Genomic DNA, 18468 nt, shown 5'->3' on the forward strand with positions numbered 1-18468 from the left:
TGATCTTTAAACCAAATCTGTTAAGTGACCTATGCTCTTGGCTGTTTCCTTGTGTTTTTAGAAATTAAGAGCTAATTCCAGACTTTTGTATTCTGCTGAAAGAGCTGTCCTTGTGAGTCAAGAAGATTGACTTTTTTTTTCTGTTATTTTTTTCCACCTGTGTCTTGAATATCTCACAAACACAAGAGCAGTGAGAAAATAATTCCCACTTTGTTAAACAGCTAATGAATCTGGAGGATCTATTTGATCTTCTAATGAGACCAGATGTCTTAAGAGAATTCTGGGAATGGATATATCAGAACTTCCCCTCGATGAATGATTCTGATACATGTAAGTATTTAAAAAAATCTAAATTAATCCTGACTGAAGCTCCCAACTAGCATTTCTGTGGAAAATAGGTCTCAGAGACTCAGGGAGTTTGTGCCAAAGGAATTTAGCAGCCATGCTGAAGTCAGTTTTTAAGTGTAGCTTTATCTAAAGTGAGGGCACAAGGGAGGAGCAAACCTCCTTTTTTCTCTAGCCCATTATAGAAGCTATTTGAGCAGCGTTATTTATTTATTTTTAACCTTCTAGATCCTTTTTCCTAAATCACAGTTACCTTTCCCAATACAGGCCTGTAATCTTAGACTTTATTGACTCTGCCCCAATTTTAAGCTATATTCTTTTGTAAATTTAATTAGCCCTACTTTTTTTTTTTTTTTTTTTTTTTTAGAAAGAATGTCTCTCTTTTGCCCAGGCTGGAGTGCAGTGGCATGATCATAGCTCACTGCAGCCTTGACCTTGTGGTCTCAAGCCATCTTCCCACTTTAGCTTCCCAAATAGCTGGGACCACAGGTGCGTGCAACCATGCTGGCTAATTTTTTATTTTTTGTAGAGATGGGGTCTTGTGATGTTGCCCAGACTGGTCTGGAACTCCTGGGTTCAGGTGATACTCTCACGTCAGCCTCCCAAAGCGCTGGAATTACAGGCATAACCCACTGTACTTGGCAGCCCTCCTTTTTTTTTTTTTTTTTTTTTTTTTTTTTTTTTTGAGATGGAGTTTTGCTCTTGCTGCCCAGCCTAGAGTGCAATGGTGCGATCTCAGCTCACTGCAACCTCTGCCTCCCAGGTTCAAGTGATTCTCCTGCCTCAGCCTCCCGAGTAGCTGAGATTATAGCACCCACCACCACGCCTGGCTTATTTTTGTATTTTTTAGGAGAGATGGGGTTTCTCCATGTTGGTCAGGCTGGTCTCAAACTCCTGACCTCAGGTGATCCACCCGCCTCGGCATCCCAAAGTTTACAGGCATGAACCATTGTGCCCGGCCAGCCCTACTTTTCTATGGGAGAGAAAGAGAAACTGAGAGAGAGGATCCTGCTGGGTGTCTACCACAGTTACTTGCCATGTGACTCTCCTTTGCCTTCTCCTGAGAGTTGTGGTCGGGAATCATGGGTCCAACACCAGCACTCCTCATTGACTGTGATGTCACAGAGTGATAGCCACTTTGCTTATCTTTGTTTTCACTTCTCTGGATGCAAAGTAGCTAATCTGGGAAGCACAAGGATGACACAAAGAAAATAAACATTAAAGTTTGTTTTCCAGTTAAATTTTTCAATGAATATTTTCCAATCAAAATTTTATCTCAAGGCACATTAAGCCATCTATTGCCAGTTCTCATACTCATCACAAAGTTACCAGAATGAAATAAATTGAACCTGCATAGGTTTACAAGGAAATGATAAAACTAGTGTTTCTTCCGCTGAAAGTAGATATCAAAGTGTTGGCCGGGCGCGGTGGCTCACGCCTGTAATCCTAGCACTTTGGGAGGCAGAGGTGGGTGGATCACAAGGTCAGGAGATCAAGACCATTCTGGCTAACACGGTGAAACCCCATCTCTGCTAAAAATACAAAAAATTAGCCGGGCTTGGTGGCCGGCGCCTGTAGTCCCAGCTACTCAGGAGGCTGAGGCAGGAGAATGGCGTGAGAACCCGGGAGGCGGAGCTTGCAGTGAGCCGAGATCGGGTCACTGCACTCCAGCCTGGGCGACAGAGCGAGACTCCGTTTCAAAAACAAAAACAAAAAAAGTGTTCTGTCTTTGTGAATTTGGAGAGAATGTTGCAATCAGCAGGTTTGATACATGGTCTCTAAGGTGTCTTAAGGTGTTAGGCATCTGCTTTTATATCTTTTTCCAAGCAGACCTGAAACAGAAGGCTTTGGTGTGGCTGACAGTGTTGGATGAGAATTTATGTTATTTCAGCCTTTCTTGCTTATATATGTATATTGCATGTGTCTGTTGTAGACTCAGAAAGCCATTATCTTTCTTCTTGCTTTCTTCTGAGCTTTCTTCTTGCTCACAGTTCACTGAAAGAATCAGCTCTTCTCAGTCAATGCCTGTCATGGGGCAGTGGAACATGCCCATTTACTATGGGGATATGTATTGTTCTTTACCGGGATATCTTGAAAGTACACCAGTCACCTCAAAACTCCCATACAATAGTTACTTCTACTAAGATAAAATTTACTTTCCCTAAAATTTACTGTTTTTAATGTACAAATAATAAAACAACTCTTTCCCACTTTAAAATTACCCCGTGTCGCTTTGTAATAAGCTCCTCTCCCCATCCCAGTCCCTGCCAATCCTGATCTGTTTTTGTCCTTAGAGTTGTTTTTGATACTTTTAAAAATAAGTAAATTTGCTTTATTTGTTGAGTATACATTTACAAACTGTAGACTCAGTTTAAGCTCCCTGAAGCTTGGTTTCAGCATAGTTGAGCACTAAGAGTTTCCATGGAAACATATCCTACATGGGGCACTGGGATATTTGGTAAGAGAGTAGTGATGATCATAACTTCACACTGGGTCTGCTTGTTCACATGCCTTATGAGCTTCCTGTTCGTATTAACTTGTATGTTATCTACTGGAACCATGGGGAGAACATGAGAATAGCGAGGCACACCCAAGAAATCCATGTTTAACTAGCTTGACCATCGTCAGGTGTCTGAATCTGAACAGTGAGAGTAGGACCACACTGCTACTGCACACCTGACTGCCTCATTCTGTGCCCCTCCAGTTCGATATAGCCTGGTTTTGCAAACTGAGACTTAAGCCTCGGCAGCCAAGAGGAAGCCCTTATTCCTATTCTGATAAGGATGTACTGAATTATTTTGTATTCAGTTTCCTATGATGACCTTCTCTAATTACACAAAAGAAAACATAATGAATTTACATATCTTTGGGTCAATTTATGAAAAACCATTCTCTTCAGTAATATAAGTCCTTTAAGGCCTGTTGGAAAATGGTACAGACGTGAACATTTTCCTTGCTCTGCTCAAGGTCATATGGTAAAGGAGAAGAGAAGTAACTTTTCTTGGGCACCCACTAAGCACCTGCTCTAGTGCTAGATGCTTTCAGGCCATTTTCTAGTTTGATCTTTAGGACAGTCCTATGATGTGAGCACAGTGTATGGTCATTTGGTCAGAGTGGGAGTAAAAGACCATCGCTCTCATATAACATTCTCTGTAGAGGATACGTCCATCAGTCATAATGACCCATAGCAATGTCAAGTTAATTTATTAGTAAAAGTTTGTTAAATCAATTTTTTTTTTTTTTTTTTAGACAGGGTCTCACTCTGTCACCCAGGCTGGAGTGCAGTGGCACGGTCTTGGCTCACGGCAACCTCCGCCTCCTGCGTTCAAGTGATTCGCCTGCCTCAGCCTCCTGAGTAGCTGGGATTACAGGCAGGCATCACCACGCCCATCTAATTTTTGTATTTTTAGTAGAGATGGGGTTTCGCCATGTTGGCCAGGCTGGTCTCGAACTCCTGACCTCAGGGTGATCTGCCTGCATCGGCCTCCCAAAGTGCTGGGATTTCGGGCATGAGCCACTTCACCTGGCCGTAATTGTACTTTCTTTCTTTCTCTTTTTTTATTGAGACGGAGTTTCACTCTTGTCACCTGGGCTGGAGTGCAATGGTGTGATCTTGGCTCACTGCAACCTCTGCCTCCTGGGTTCAAGCAATTCTATTCAAGCAATTCTTCTGCCTCAGCCTCCCAAGTAGCTGGGATTACAGGTGTGCGCCACCGTGCCCAGCTAATTTTTGTACTATCAGTAGAAACGATGTTTCACTATGTTGGCCAGGCTGGTCTCAAACTCCTGACCTCAGATGATCCACCGTCTCAGCTTCCCAAAGTGCTGGGATTACAGGTGTGAGCCACCATGCTCAACCAAATTGTACTTTCAGTAAAGTACTTGACTGTTTACAAAGAACTGCCATATACATTTTTTTGGTCCTGGTCTCTGTCTTTCATTTTGGAAGCATGGAGGTAACTGGCCTTTCATCAGTGGTTCAGTAGTGTTGTTTTTTAAAGCCTACAACAGAACCATCTCCTATGAATTGACTATCACATGTCTGAATGCCCTGTTTACAGGATGTTTTACCTGAAAGAGCAGGATATATAAAATACTTTATAATTGATAATTGCCATTATCAATATGCTCACCTCTGTATCATATTCCAACAGGTCTTAAAGGACTCGTATTGTTTTTTACTGAAGAGAGTGGTTTTTCATAAATTTACCCAAAGATACATACATTTGTTATGCTGGTTTTTTGTTTTGTTTTTGTTTTTGTTTTTGAGACAGAGTCTCACTCTGTTGCCCAGGCAGGAGTGCAGTGTCGCGATCTCAGCTCACTGCAACCTCTGCCTCCCAGGTTCAAGCGATTCTCCTGCATCAACCTCCCAAGTTGCTGAGATTACAGGCACATGCCACCATGCCCGTCTAATTTTTGTATTTTTAGTAGAGATGGGGTTTCACCACGTTGGCCAGGCTGGTCTTCAACTCTTGACCTCAGGTGATCCACCTGCCTCGGCCTCCCAAAGTGCTGGGATTATAAGCATGAACCACCGCGCTGGGCCGGGTTTTTTTTTTTTTTTTTTTAACTAGAGGAGGCCCAACCAGGCACGGTGGCTCATGCCTGTGATGCCAGCACTTTAGGAGGCCGAGGTGGGAGGATCACATGAGGTCAGGAGTTTGAGATCAGCCTGGCCAACATGGTGAAGCCCCTTCTCTACAAAAAATACAAAAATTAGCCAGGTGTGGTGACGCTTGCCTGTAATCTCAGCTACCTGGGAGGCTGAGGCAGGAGAATCACTTGACCTCAGGAGGCAGAGGTTGCAGTGAGCCGAGATCGCACTACTGCACTCCAGCCTGGGTGGCAGAGTGAGACTTTATCTTTAAAAAAAAAAAAAAAAAGGAGACCATCGTGGGAAACTGAAGACAAAATAATTCATTACGTCCCCATCAGAACAGGAACAGGGTCTTGCTGTTGGTTGCAGAAACTTAAGCCTCCTTTTGCAAAACCAGGCTATATGTAATTGGAGGGGCACAGAATGAGGCAGTCAGGTATGCAGCAGCAGTGTGGTCCTCCCCAGCTTGTGAATACCTGGGTAGGCTTACCTTACCTCCTCCAACCTCTCGGTGCTCAGCACCGGTTCCTACTGAACAATCGGTAGAAGCAATTCTGTCAGCTTGTCTGCCTAGAAGTGGCCGCATGCTTGTTTGCTGAGAATAATTAGGGTCCCTGCTTATTCCAGTACTTATGTTTCCCCAGCAGGCACACAGATTGCTCAGAGATCTTATGGAAAAGCTGCCAGTGTTACTTCCTCAGTGTGGGGGAGGTAGAGCCCACTGAGCCTGAGCCCCCGGCTCCCTCTCAGCACACTGTCATACAAAGTCACAGAATGGGTTAAAAAAAGAAAACCCCACACAGAAAACATGACTCATATGTGACATCCCTCAACACACTTTTGAAGGACTTTGCCCTCTGAACCTATAAGGTAAAATAGATCTTTTTTATTTTCCAGGATAAATAAAGAATGATTTTGCTCTGACTTATTCTTCTGTACCTTGGGAAGTAGATCATACAAATCTTTGAGAGTTCAACATCCATTTGTAGAATGGCTCCATGGAAATTGGCCATTTAAACTATTCTTCATGCTAAAGACATTAAGCTCTAACCCAAGGAAACCACCCACAGCCAAAAACAACAAAAATGACATAAACCACATCACCTAACCTAGCAGCTAGGTATTTCTTGAATGTCTGATACTTAAAACCTAACTCCCCTGTACACCTGTGTCCTCTCCATATAGTAGGCTAAAATCAGACAGCCAGTGGCATGGGCACCTTGGCTGGCTCCATGGGGGATACTAACCTTGTACATCATTTTCTTTATCTTCTCTTCTGTCCTCCTTGTCCACTTTTCTTCCATCCCAATTTGCTTTTTTCTTTTCTTAATTAACTATTTTTCCTTTCCTTCTTATACCTCAAGAAGCACCCTTAGGTATTACTTTGTCCTCAGCTGTATCTGCATTTACCCTTCAGGTGAGATGTGGTTGAGCAAGGAAGGCAACTCATTCCCTACAAGTCTGAGAATGGGTGGAGCAGGCAAGAGAAATGGTTAAATAGACCCCAGAGATGGGCTGCAGTTAATGATAATAGGATTTATATCTGTCCTTCCACTGTGCCAGGTGACGTCCACACAGTGGCATTTTCTAAGGGTGGGTGCAGAGAAAGTAGCTGCTCAGCTTGGATGGGTATGGGCAGGACAGAATACTGGGGCTGCAGGCTTAGCAAGGTGAGTATGCATAAATCCCATGAAGTCAATGCAAAAGCAACTTGAAAATCCCTGCTTTTTAAATAGGTGTAAGGGTTTCTGTCCATGACAAGGCTGTTCTACTTCAGTCTTTTAACCATGTCTCCACACAGTCCCACAGATGGTCACCAGTGTCTTCTTCACCTTTAACTTCCTCCTTGGAAATAATTTTCACATGCTATGTTCTTGACCTACCAGGACCAATTCTATGAATTCTTCAGGTACTATGTCCTGGGAAGAAATAGCCAAAAGCTTTGACAAGAAGAATTAAGTCTGGGCCGGGTGCGGTGGCTCATGCCTATAATCCCAACACTTTGGGAGGCCAAGGCAGGTGGATCACGAGGTCAGGAGTTCGAGACCAGCCTGGCCAAGATGGTGAAACCCCGTCTCTACTAAAACAAAAAAAAAAAAAAAGAAAATTAGCCTGGCATGTTGGTGGGCACCATAATCCCAGCTACTCAGGAGGCTGAGGAAGGAGAATTGCTTGAACCCAGGAGGCGGAGGTTGCAGTGAGCCAAGATTGTGCCACTGTGCTCTAGCCTGGCCAACAGAGTGAAACTCTGTCTCAAATAAATAAATAAATAAATAATAAGTCTGAAGTACCCAGGACTTGTTGAAATGCTGCCTTATCATTTCTCTCAGACAACTAACAGAAAACCACATTATTTTGAATATTTGGAAATGTCAGTGTCACTCAGAGTGCACAACATTCGGGATTAACTTTTTTTTTTTTTGGAGACAGGGTTTTGCTCTTGTTGCCCACGCTGGAGTGTAATGGTGTGATCTCAGCTCACTGCAACCTCTGCCTCCTGGGTTCAAGCGATTCTCCTGCTTCAACCTCCAAAGTAGCTGGGATTATAGGCATGTGCTGTCACACCTGGCTAATTTTGTATTTTTAGTAGAGACAAGGTTTCTCCATATTGGTCAGGCTGGTCTCGAACTCCTGACCTCAGGTGATCGCCCACCTCCGCCTCCCAAAGTGCTGGGATTACCGGCGTGAGCCACCGCACCCAACCCGGGATAACTTTACAACCAAACTTGATCCAGCTTCTAATTCTGTAAGAATATCATTTCTTTACATGACAGATGGAGTAATTGGCCAATAGGTCTAAATTCTATCATTTATTGTGCAATAAAAGCCTCGCAAAGGTGAAATGCAACCTGAGATCTTAAGGTCCTGGTCTTTGTCTTTCATCTTGGGAGCACGGATGTAACTGGCCTTTCATCAGTGGTTTAGTAGTGTTCGTTATTAAATGCTACAACAGAACCACCTCCTATGAATTGACTATCACATGTCTACATGCTGTTTATAGCATGTTTTACCTGAGAGAGCAGGATAATTATTTCATTTAAATTAAAAACATTTTTATGAGAATGACCCGTGGTAGACACTGGATACATGTTGAATTAATGTGCTCAAGACTTAAAGGACAGATACAGATTTATCAATGGTAAAGGCAATATGTAGACATCTTTGCTTTACTTTTAAGCAACATTCTGTAGATACTGTCAATAACCTGAAAATTCTCAGAATAATGTTTTAAATGACTTCTTAGTGTTCCTTATTTTCATATAGGCACACTCATATCCATTTGCTAGAAAACAGTTACCTGCATGCACAAGTTCCGGGTCCCAAATAATTCTCCCTGGCAGATTGTGTATGTGTGTGTGTGTGTATCTGTGTCTGTGTGTGTGTATCACAGTGTTTGGAGTGCATATCCTGTTTTCACACACATTCTCTGAAATGTTGGCTCATTCTAAGGCCTGTTGTTTCATTTTGATCACTGTATCCTGTGGACTCTGAAACTGCTACAAATGCTTCTTTACCACACATCTTATCATCACAGTTGTGTGCCTTTTTGATCTAAAGTTGTGATGAATAAGAGGCTTTACTTGTTGCCTAATTTTTAAAAAACTTACTAAATATTACATTTCCCCTTATAAAATAATGATATAGATTAGTGTTTGTGCAGAAGTGTTGGCAATAGAATTCTTCAAAAGTTTTCCTTTGGGTGATGAAAAGCTGTTATATTATTTTGACTAGCTAATCAAACGTAATTGGGGAGCTTGAAGTGCCTTAGATTTTCCTTGTACAGTTATCAAAGCAGGAAATGTAACTCGCGGAGCTGATGAAAGGCATCTCTCGTGGTATTCTTTCAATTATAGATCTTACAGAGCAAATGAAAGAAAAGCTCTACTGCTAAAAACTCAGAGGCTTGAAATGCCCCTTAATGTTAACTGCTGTATTAGCTAGTTAACACATTATTATGTACTTTAATTGATTCTTGCTCCAGCTTTGGAGAAAAAAATTATGGATCTGTTTGGCACATAAATTAAGGTTGGGGGAAGACACCTGAGTGCAATAACAGCAATATTGCTATTAACACTCAGTTCAAGTAACATCAGATATCTGCAGTGTAAACAATGGCCCTGGTTCACTTTTGGTTTTTTTTTTTTTTTTTTTTGAGATAGAGTCTTGTTCTGTCACCCAGGCTGGAGTGCAGTGTCGCGATCTCGGCTCACTGCAACCCCTGCCTCCCGTGTTCAAGCAATTCTCCTGCCTCAGCCTCCTGAGTAGCTGAGATTACAGGCGCATGCCACCATGCCCAGCTAATTTTTGTTTTTTTTAGTGGAAACAGTGTTTTACCATGTTGGTCAGGCTGGTCTCGAGCTCCTGACCTCATGATCCGCCTGCCTCAGCCTCCCAAAGTGCTGGGATTACAGATGTGAGCCACCACGCCCAGCCTAATTTTTGTATTTTTAGTAGAGACGGGGTTTCACCATTTGGTCAGGCTGGTCTTGAACTCCTGACCTTGTGATCCACCCACCACTCCCAAAGTGCTGTAATTACAGGCGTGAGCCACTGTGCCTGGCCTAAAAGCATTACTATATTGCACTCATCTGTTGGTATTCCTGCTTATGAGTGTTATTGAAGGAGTTTTATTTGACCATTGAGAATTGCTTTCATGATTTTATCAATGAAGTGTTACAATCTAGTAAACATAACTTCATTTCAGTCATATTTGGAAGGGTCCAACTGCGATTTTTAGCTTTTGAAAAGATCAAAACACATTACACCTGCGTTCTACTGGGGTGTAGTATTTTTCTTTATTGTTGAATCACACTCTCAAAGCTGCCCCTAAAACATTTCAGCCATAAATGGGTAGTCCTGACCTAGGATCAGGCCAGAGTCAGATTTTATTCACATATTCATTTATTCACTCACACATTCATCAAACATTTATCAAATTTGTATTGTGTGTCAGTCCCTATGCTAAATTGCTGGAGATATAACAGAATCAAGTGCTGTAATCCCAGCACTTTGGGAGGCCAAGGCAGGAGGATCACCTGAGGTCAGGAGTTCAAGACCAGCCTGGCGAACATGGCAAAACCCCATCTCTATTAAAAATACAGGACGTAGCTGGGTGTGGTGGCTCATGCCTGTAATCCCAGCTACTCAGGAGTCTGAGGCAGGAGAATTGCTTGAACCTGGGAGGTGGAGGTTACAGTGAACCAAGATCACCCATTGCACTCCAGCCTAGGGGACAGAGCGAGACTCCATTTCAAAAAAAAAAAAAAATAGATGGAAGCTGTCTTCACTTTACAAGTCTCCATGGCAGTTTTCTCAAAGTGGAACCCCTCCTGACATTGATGCAGCACTAAACACAATGGCAAACTCTGACCCTGAAATCTTGTGCAAAAACTTGGTTATGACAGCACACAAATAGCCCCAGCTATGTTTAAGATTATGTTTGAACTGGAAAGTACAACTTAATTCTTATAGACAACAAGGTGGGAGTAAGGGAGGGTTCAGGAAAGCATCACTAGGAGAGAACAGCTCATGTTAAAAAAAAGAGGCATTGGCATTGCACTTCTTGGAAACTTCAAGTAATTCCTATGGCTGGAAGGTCAAAGGTAGGGAAGGGGCAAGAGGTAAAGCTGGACAGGTGAGCAGATCATTTATATATACGGTTCTCATACGGATTTTATTCAGGGCAAAGGGGAGCCACTGGAAAAACTTAAGCATTGGGGGCCAGAAGGATTGAAAATGTACCAGGGACATATGCCTGCCACATAATGTCATGATTTCGGTCCTGGTATAGGATTTCCCTTAATTGCCAGCATTTAGCTGAAAGTGCATTTCGATATTGTTTTGTTTTTAATTTACTATCTAAACTCATACTAAAGGAGTTGGTATCTTTTATGTGCTTGGTTATTTTTGTCACTGTCTCCAACAGACCTTTTTCCTCTAGGTAAATTTTGGTTATTGATGACATGTATGTATTTGAGGTCCTAGTCCTTGTTTCATATTTAATTTAAACAAATGTAATGTTTTAAAAATTATGTATTTATTTATTGTAGATATGGGGCCTAGCTATGTTGCCCAGGCTAGTCTCAAACTCCTAGGCTCAAGCAATTCTTCTGCCTCAGCCTCCCAAAGTGTTGGGGATACAGGCATGAGCCACCATGCCCAGCCTTCAGATTTCTTCAGTATAACATTCTTTTTGACCAGAAAGTTTTCTTTTTCTTTTTTAATTTCAATTTTTATTTATTTTTTTGAGACAGAGTCTCACTCTGTCCCCCAGGCTGGAGTACAGTGGTGCAATCTTGGCTCACTGCAACCTCTGCCTGGGTTCAAGCGATTCTCTAGTCTCAGCTTCCTGAGTAGCTGGGACTATAGGTGTGCACCACCACGCCCAGTTAACTTTTGTATTTTTAGTAGAGACGGGATTTCACCATGTTAGCCAGGCTGATCTCGAACTCCTGACCTCAGGTGATCCACCGCTTCGGCCTTCCAAAGTGTTGGGATTACATGCCCAGCCAAGTTTTTCTTTTTAACCTAGAACTGATTTATTGCGGATTATTTCATAGTTATTATTTTAATGACACCAAATCATCCTTCCAGTATATGCACACATTGAGGGGGCAATCTAGCCCAGTGTGCCTAAAGTGATTCCACACTAGCTTTTTAAAATTACATATTCCCAAGTTCCACCCCAGAACTAATGAATTGTTCATCCATTCATATATTTATTAATTCAACATACGTTAATTAAATATCCAGTATGTGTCAAGCCCAGGGGAGAGATGGAAAGATGGTGGCTTAGGTCAGGACATGAGAATGGAGATGGGGGAGAAGTTGATGGACCCAGGATATATGTTGAGGTAAAGCTGACAGAATTTGCCAAAAGGACTTTGAGAGAAGATGAGGCAGGTGGACTCAGGTTTTTGGCTTAAGCCTTTGGGAGCCATTGTAGAGAAGGGGAACCAGACCATCTAGGGGAAAATCTAGGGGAAAATCATGCACATGTTCTAAAATTTCCCTAAACAGATAGATCCAGGTGCCAGAGCCAGTTCTCAGACGTCACCTTTGGGAGCTATTCATTTATTCTAATTCTTATTTTTATTTAAGAAGGCACAGCTAAACCACTCCATGGAGATATAAATTCAAGCTCTTCCCAAAGATTTCTCAGGGGTGGGGATCTTCTACACGTTCCCTGCCATCTATTTAATTAATTAATTAATTATTATTACTATTATTATTATTATTGAGAGGGAATCTCACTCTGTCACCTAGGCTGGAGTACAATGGCATGATCTTGGCTCACTGCAACCTCTGCCTCCCGGGCTCAAGTGATCCTCCTGCCTCAGCCTCCCGAGTAGCTGGGATTACAGGCACCCATCACCATGCCCAGCTAATTTTTGTATTTTTAGTAGAGACGGGGTTTCACCATGTTGGTCAGGCTGGTCTCGAACTTCTGACCTCCAGTGATCCGCCTGCCTCAGCCTCGGGATTACAGGCATGAGCCACCACACCTGGCCCCTGCCATCTATTTTAAAGTTTGTCAGTAGTCAAGACATTCTTTTATGTACAACTTAAATCTTTCCTTCTGCACCACGTGTCATTCCCTGTGGGCCCTGTCAGTAGAGATGGAACACGTGGCTACCCCTTGCTTCATCATAACCCTTTACATGATGACTTGCTGAATTGCAGCTATGTGAAACCTAAAAACTTTAGACATTAGGGAATCTAAATTTATTTCAGTATTTAAGACAGAGGAGTCTAAGACTGATCACCTATCTATGTAGCCATAAAAAAGAGCGAGATAATGTCTTTTGCAGGAACATGGATGGGGCTGGAGGCCATTATCCTTAGCAAATGAATGCAGGAACAGAAAACCAAATACTGCATATTATCACTTATAAGTGGGAGCTGGCTGGGCACATTGGCTCACACCTGTAATCCCAGCACTTTGGGAGGCCAAGGCGGGTGGATCACCTGAGGTCGGGAGTTCGAGACCAGCCTAACCAACATGGAGAAACCCCATCTCTATTAAAAATACAAAATTAGCCCGGCGTGGTGGCAGGTACCTGTAATCCCAGCTACTCAGGAGGCTGAGGCAGGAGAATTGCTTGAACCTGGGAGGTGCAGGTTGCACTGAGCCAAGATCGCGCCATTGCACTCCAGCCTGGGCAACAAGAACAAAACTCTGTCTCAAAAAACAAAAGTGGGAGCTAAATGATGAGAACTCACAAACACAAAGAGGGGAACAACAGACACTGGAGTCTGCTTGGGGCTGGAGGGTGGGAGGAGGGAGAGAGCAGAAAACATAACTACTGGGTGCTGGACTTAATACCTGGGTGATAAAATAATCTGTACAACAGACCCCCATGACACGAGTTCACCTAGGTAATAAACCTTCACATGTACCCCCGAACCTAAAATAAATGTTGAAAACGACACAAAAAAACTAAGTGCCTATGCAGACACCAGTGTGCAAATTCAGTTGGCTACATATGCAGAGAAATAATGGCTGAGAACATTTAGTGCTTCCTCCCTTGACGTTCCTGATTCTGAGGCTGGCTCTGAGCTTAGGAAACTGGATTTCTTGTATTTAAAGTGTGAAATGTTACATTTAAAGGTATTTTTCTCCTTCAGTATGAAACCTATAGATGAATTTCATCTGATGTTTGCATCAGTGCCTTGGCATAGACCCAATTTGTTTTCCTCTGTTGTCCTTTTTATGAGGGTAAAGTTGCTAGTTATTTTAAATATTTTTTGTAAGCTTTATCTTCAATTCTTTAATGATCTTTGTTGCTTTTTAAAGAACTCTTTCAACTTTCTTTTCTGTAGTAGCACAAGAATCCAAGCTATAGTCTTTCCAAGGCTTCTCTCCTCCTGGGGCAGAGCAGTGTCAGGGTTTGGATTAGAAAACAAATCCAGGGATTTATCTACAAAATTACAGATGAGCATAAATATGTCATACATATCAGAATCAATAACCCTGCTAATAGCAGTGAGTGTTTCATCTATTATAATTCTTCAGTCTCCCAATCTTCCAACAGGACTTAGTTTCCCACTACTTCGAACCTTACTTAATTTACTTCTAGTCATTTGAAAAAAAAAAAAATTGATAATATTTGGTCTGATATCTTTGAAGTTGAAAAGGTTTCTTGCCAGTTTACTTATTAGCCCAAGTCAGTGGTCACTTGCAGCAGAGATTTATCCCAGCTTTGTGGACCCTAAATTTTATACAATTTAGGAAGCTCTCAGTGAAAAAGACCACAAAAATCTCTTTCTTTTGCAAATTTTACAAAAACATTAGACCTGGAGCATACACATGGCTTGAGTCCCTCAAAAAGCCGTGGAATTTTCTGTGCAAGTAAAGGCTGCTGAAGCTGAAGCTCATTAGTTTCAGGTAAATCTGCTTCTGCTTCCGATTTGCAGTTCTGCTAAGGTATTTCTTGTGTAGAATATCATTTAGTGTAGGAGGAGGTGGAAATAAAGATAGAAACCTACACAGATGATGAAATTTTAAAATTTGATAAAATAGGATTTAAGTCTATACTACACAAATTGATTGAAAATAAATATTAACCCCAGACATCTGTAGTGAGTTTTTCTTTCTCAAAATAATTTCTCATTGACCCAGGGACTATCAAGAAAGTCATGCCTGGAAACTAAAGAAGTAATTTTTCTCTGAGCTAAGCTCAACATTTATAGCCTCATTACACACACTCTGGTTATTCGGCCTTAAGCATTCCACCTTCTCCTAAGCTCACCTAGACTGGCTGATACCAGGCATAGTTCTATTAGTTCAATTTCACTCTCCTTACCCTAAGAAATTTCTAATATGTATATCAAACAACTTTAAATGGAAAATGCTGTAAGTTCTCTTTCAGTTCTGATGAAGAATTTGTGAACAATTCATCTTCTTTTTTTTTTTCTTTTGAGACAGAGTTTTGCTCTTGTCACCCAGGCTGGAGTGCAATGGCACGATCTCAGCTCACTGCAACCTCCGCCTCCCGAGTTAAGTAATTCTCCTGCCTCAGTGCCCCGAATAGCATGGATTACAGGCACGTGCTGCCACGCTTGGCTAATTTTTGTATTTTTAGTAGAGACGGGGTTTCACCATATTGGTAAGGTCAGTCTCAAACCTCAAATGATCCACCCACCTCAGCCTCCCAAAGTGCTGGGATTACAGGCGTGAGCCACCACACTCGGCCAAACAATTCGGATTCAAAATAGCAATAGTATTGCATATAGATACAAGTTTTACTGTTATCTAATTAGGAAAATGTGGGGTTTCCTATGGTAATATTATAAAGTATGTCATAAAGGTTTGGGAGGTCCTCATACTGCAGAAACTTAATTTTTCTATTTGTAAAAGGAATCCCATTAAAAACTACTAAATTATCTTACATTTCCTATTTGATTTTATTTACCCAGTTTTGCCCTTCATGTCAAAGTAAAAAGATTAGAACTCTTAAGTGACTAATTAGGAGGAACATTGGAAAACATAATCTCTAATTATGTCTCAATATTACATATGTATCCATGAATAGTTATCTCTAAGATGAACTCTAGTTGGCTTTAAAATGGGATGTTAGAGATATTTTTATGAAAAGTTTGCTCTCCAGAGCTCGAAGTTCAACATAAATTTAGAAGGCTGAGGGAAAGTTTGTTTTTTTTAAGTCATCTTTATTCACTTCCAATTTTCCCTGAAAAATAAAGTGACATTCTTAAGTACTTTTCATTTGTGAGGTAGTTTGACTGATATAAATTGTACAGGGTAGTAGTTTTGTACACAGTTGGTTTTAGGTAATTTTTCCCAGGCATCTACTTTCCTGTTCATAATAAGCTGTCAGTATATGTTAGTTAAATGAATGGATGGCAGAGCCCCTTTGTGCATTTGCTGTGGACGTGGGCTTTCTCAGTCTTTTGGTTTGAGAAATAGTTAAGGCAAACAGAGAAGGTAGCCTAGAAATCTTATGAGCCAGTCATATTCTGTAGTGTCTGATGATTTTTATTTTTAAATCGTCTATAAGTCAAGAATATATATTTTAAATGAAATGATCAGCCAGGTGCTGTGGCTCACACCTGTAATCCCAGCACTTTGGGATGTCAAATCAGGAGGATTACTTGAGCCTAAGACAAGGAGTCTCAACATAGTGACCCTGTCTCTACAAAAAATGTAAAAATTAGCCAGCTGTAGTTACATGCATCTGAGGTCTTAGTTACTTGGGAGGCTGAGGCAGGATGATCGCTTGAGCTGAGGAGGTCCAGGCTACAGTAAACTGAGATAGCAACACTGCACTCCAGCCTAGGTGACAGCGTGAAACTCTGTCTCAAAAAAAAAAAAAAAAAAAATTACTCACTGTTACTGCATAATAACATTTAATCAAAAATCCGTTCCAACCTCCCTTCCCCCCACCACCAAATACATACACAAACCTGATTGAGAGCTGGTTTAAGTTACCTGTGTATATACCTGAGCAGTTGGGATGCATAGCAGAGTTTCAGTCTGTGTGTGCAGGCTCTCAGGTAAAAGGGAGAATTCTGGAAGAATCTGTAGGGAATACTAGAAGCATGTTGGCAATACTTTATAAGAGAGAGTAAAAATGAATTTATCTTTTGAAATGGGCGTAAAACTACCTATTTTTCCATATATAAATATATATGTATGTCCTTTTACAAGACATCCTTTTTAGGGCAATTGACTTCTTTAGTTTTAAATTATTCACCCAGATGGCTGCCTAACAAGAATTTGAGATTAGGTCAAATCATTTACAGGACTATTTTGATTAATGTTCTTTGATTTCTAAATCAAATGTACCAGACCACTTTCAGAGAGAGGAATTAATATCCACAAAATATTATTTCATATGCTTTTGCTCTAGGTTTTCCCACAGCTTCCAGCCCTGTCTCATTTCACCTTAGGAGTTAGAGAAAAATAACTAACACATCAATAATTAGTTTAGACCTGAAAACACTCTGCTTCACAGCTGTAATGTTTCACAATGGTTTCTGAGCTAAGAGGTGTTTATGTAGCATCAACTTTATTGGAACAAAACCCTAGGTAAAAACACATTGATATGGCACTTAAAGCAACAACAGTGCCCAAAATCTGTTGTTTCATTACACATGAGTATAAGGCAAATCTAGAAGTTAAATTGTCCCCTATTGAGAATGACTGAATAAATGTTTACATAATTGCTCCCACTTTTGCTGAATGTTTTGGTTTGATCAGGTTTAGAGCAGAAGAGCAAAAATATATTTATTAAAAGAGATCTTTTGAGATTGAATGCTCTAATTAACTGCTAATTATTTCTCTAACTAGGCTATTTTAGATTAAAAACCTAATTGTCTCAATTCTAGTGGATTTTGAGGTTGTGATGAAGAGCAGAGCCGATATTCAGTGGGACCACAGGATCCAGCACTGCCTGTGTTACTCAGTATTTCTCTGCTCAGAGACAGAACCAATTATAATATTTAGCAGATTTTTTTTCCTGAAAGTCTTAAAAATTGATCAGTTTTAAAATAGATGCACACAAACTACCTTGAGCTTTACTTTCTGATGAAAACAATCTATACTATGTGATAAAGAACATGATAGATATGGAATACTGGTTGAAGCTGACAAAATATGCACTTTTGTTGTCTTAGATTTAGTGAGGAAATTGATTCATGTTTGGTATGATTATCTTCACAAGGAATTGCTTATAAAGGGGTAGGACCTAACTCATTTATATAAATCAAGGTAAAGGAATACCAGGAGTAAATCTAGGAATATTTCTGTTTTTGGGTGCTTCTAATACTGGAAAACCCTATTGGTTTCAAAGGGAACTCCTAGGTGCTAGGACTATTTTTAGAGAACTTGTACTCCAGCAAGCAATTTTTTATGGAGCACAGGAAACATTTTTAACTATTATATATTTTAACCATATTATATAGCAATCAGATAAATTTAAAGTTATAGTCTGTTGATTAATAAATTCATGGTGGGTTGGCTATAATAGCAATTTTGCTTCAGTATCTAAGACAAAATTTGAATGATTTGAGAATGCATGGTTTACCTCATAATGTGACACTCTTTTAATCAAAACACCTGAAGGCCAAATAATTAGATCTTGTATAAAACTTGGAAAGAAAACACAGTTTTATACCCCTACCCACCATTGAAATCTGTTTTTAGTTAATAAGGAAGTGGGAGTAAAATATTTGAATGAGCCTATATATAGGCTTTCATGTATTAAAAGAAAAGCTATTTACAACTGATTTGTTGCTAAATAAAATCTTGGATGAACACTTTTAATTACTAAAAAGGTAAGGTTACAATAAACACAGGAAGTATAAATGAATAAAGTGTGCACAGAGTCATGCTGCTTTCAGGACTATAAATAGCACCTCCATCTCTGCTACTATTATTAGCAAATATGAACAAAAGAAGATGTCCAGAAATAGAAAGGGGAAGAGCATCTCCATGAGCCTTGTATTCCATGGCATAGGAAATGTTTCTAGCAAGCCCATGAATTTAGAGGGTTAATTGATTT

The 18468-nt window shown here is 40.7% G+C and overlaps 1 protein-coding gene across 3 annotated transcripts in view; it reads left to right on the forward strand.

Annotated features, from left to right (window-relative positions):
* Positions 1 to 18468, forward strand: part of LOC105484682 (nuclear receptor subfamily 5 group A member 2) — a 148143-nt gene that overhangs the window by 26064 nt on the left and 103611 nt on the right. The gene's annotated exons all lie outside the window — the stretch shown is intronic.

The sequence above is a fragment of the Macaca nemestrina genome, chromosome 1, assembly GCF_043159975.1.
Source record: "Macaca nemestrina isolate mMacNem1 chromosome 1, mMacNem.hap1, whole genome shotgun sequence".
NCBI classification, from domain to species: Eukaryota; Metazoa; Chordata; class Mammalia; order Primates; family Cercopithecidae; genus Macaca; species Macaca nemestrina.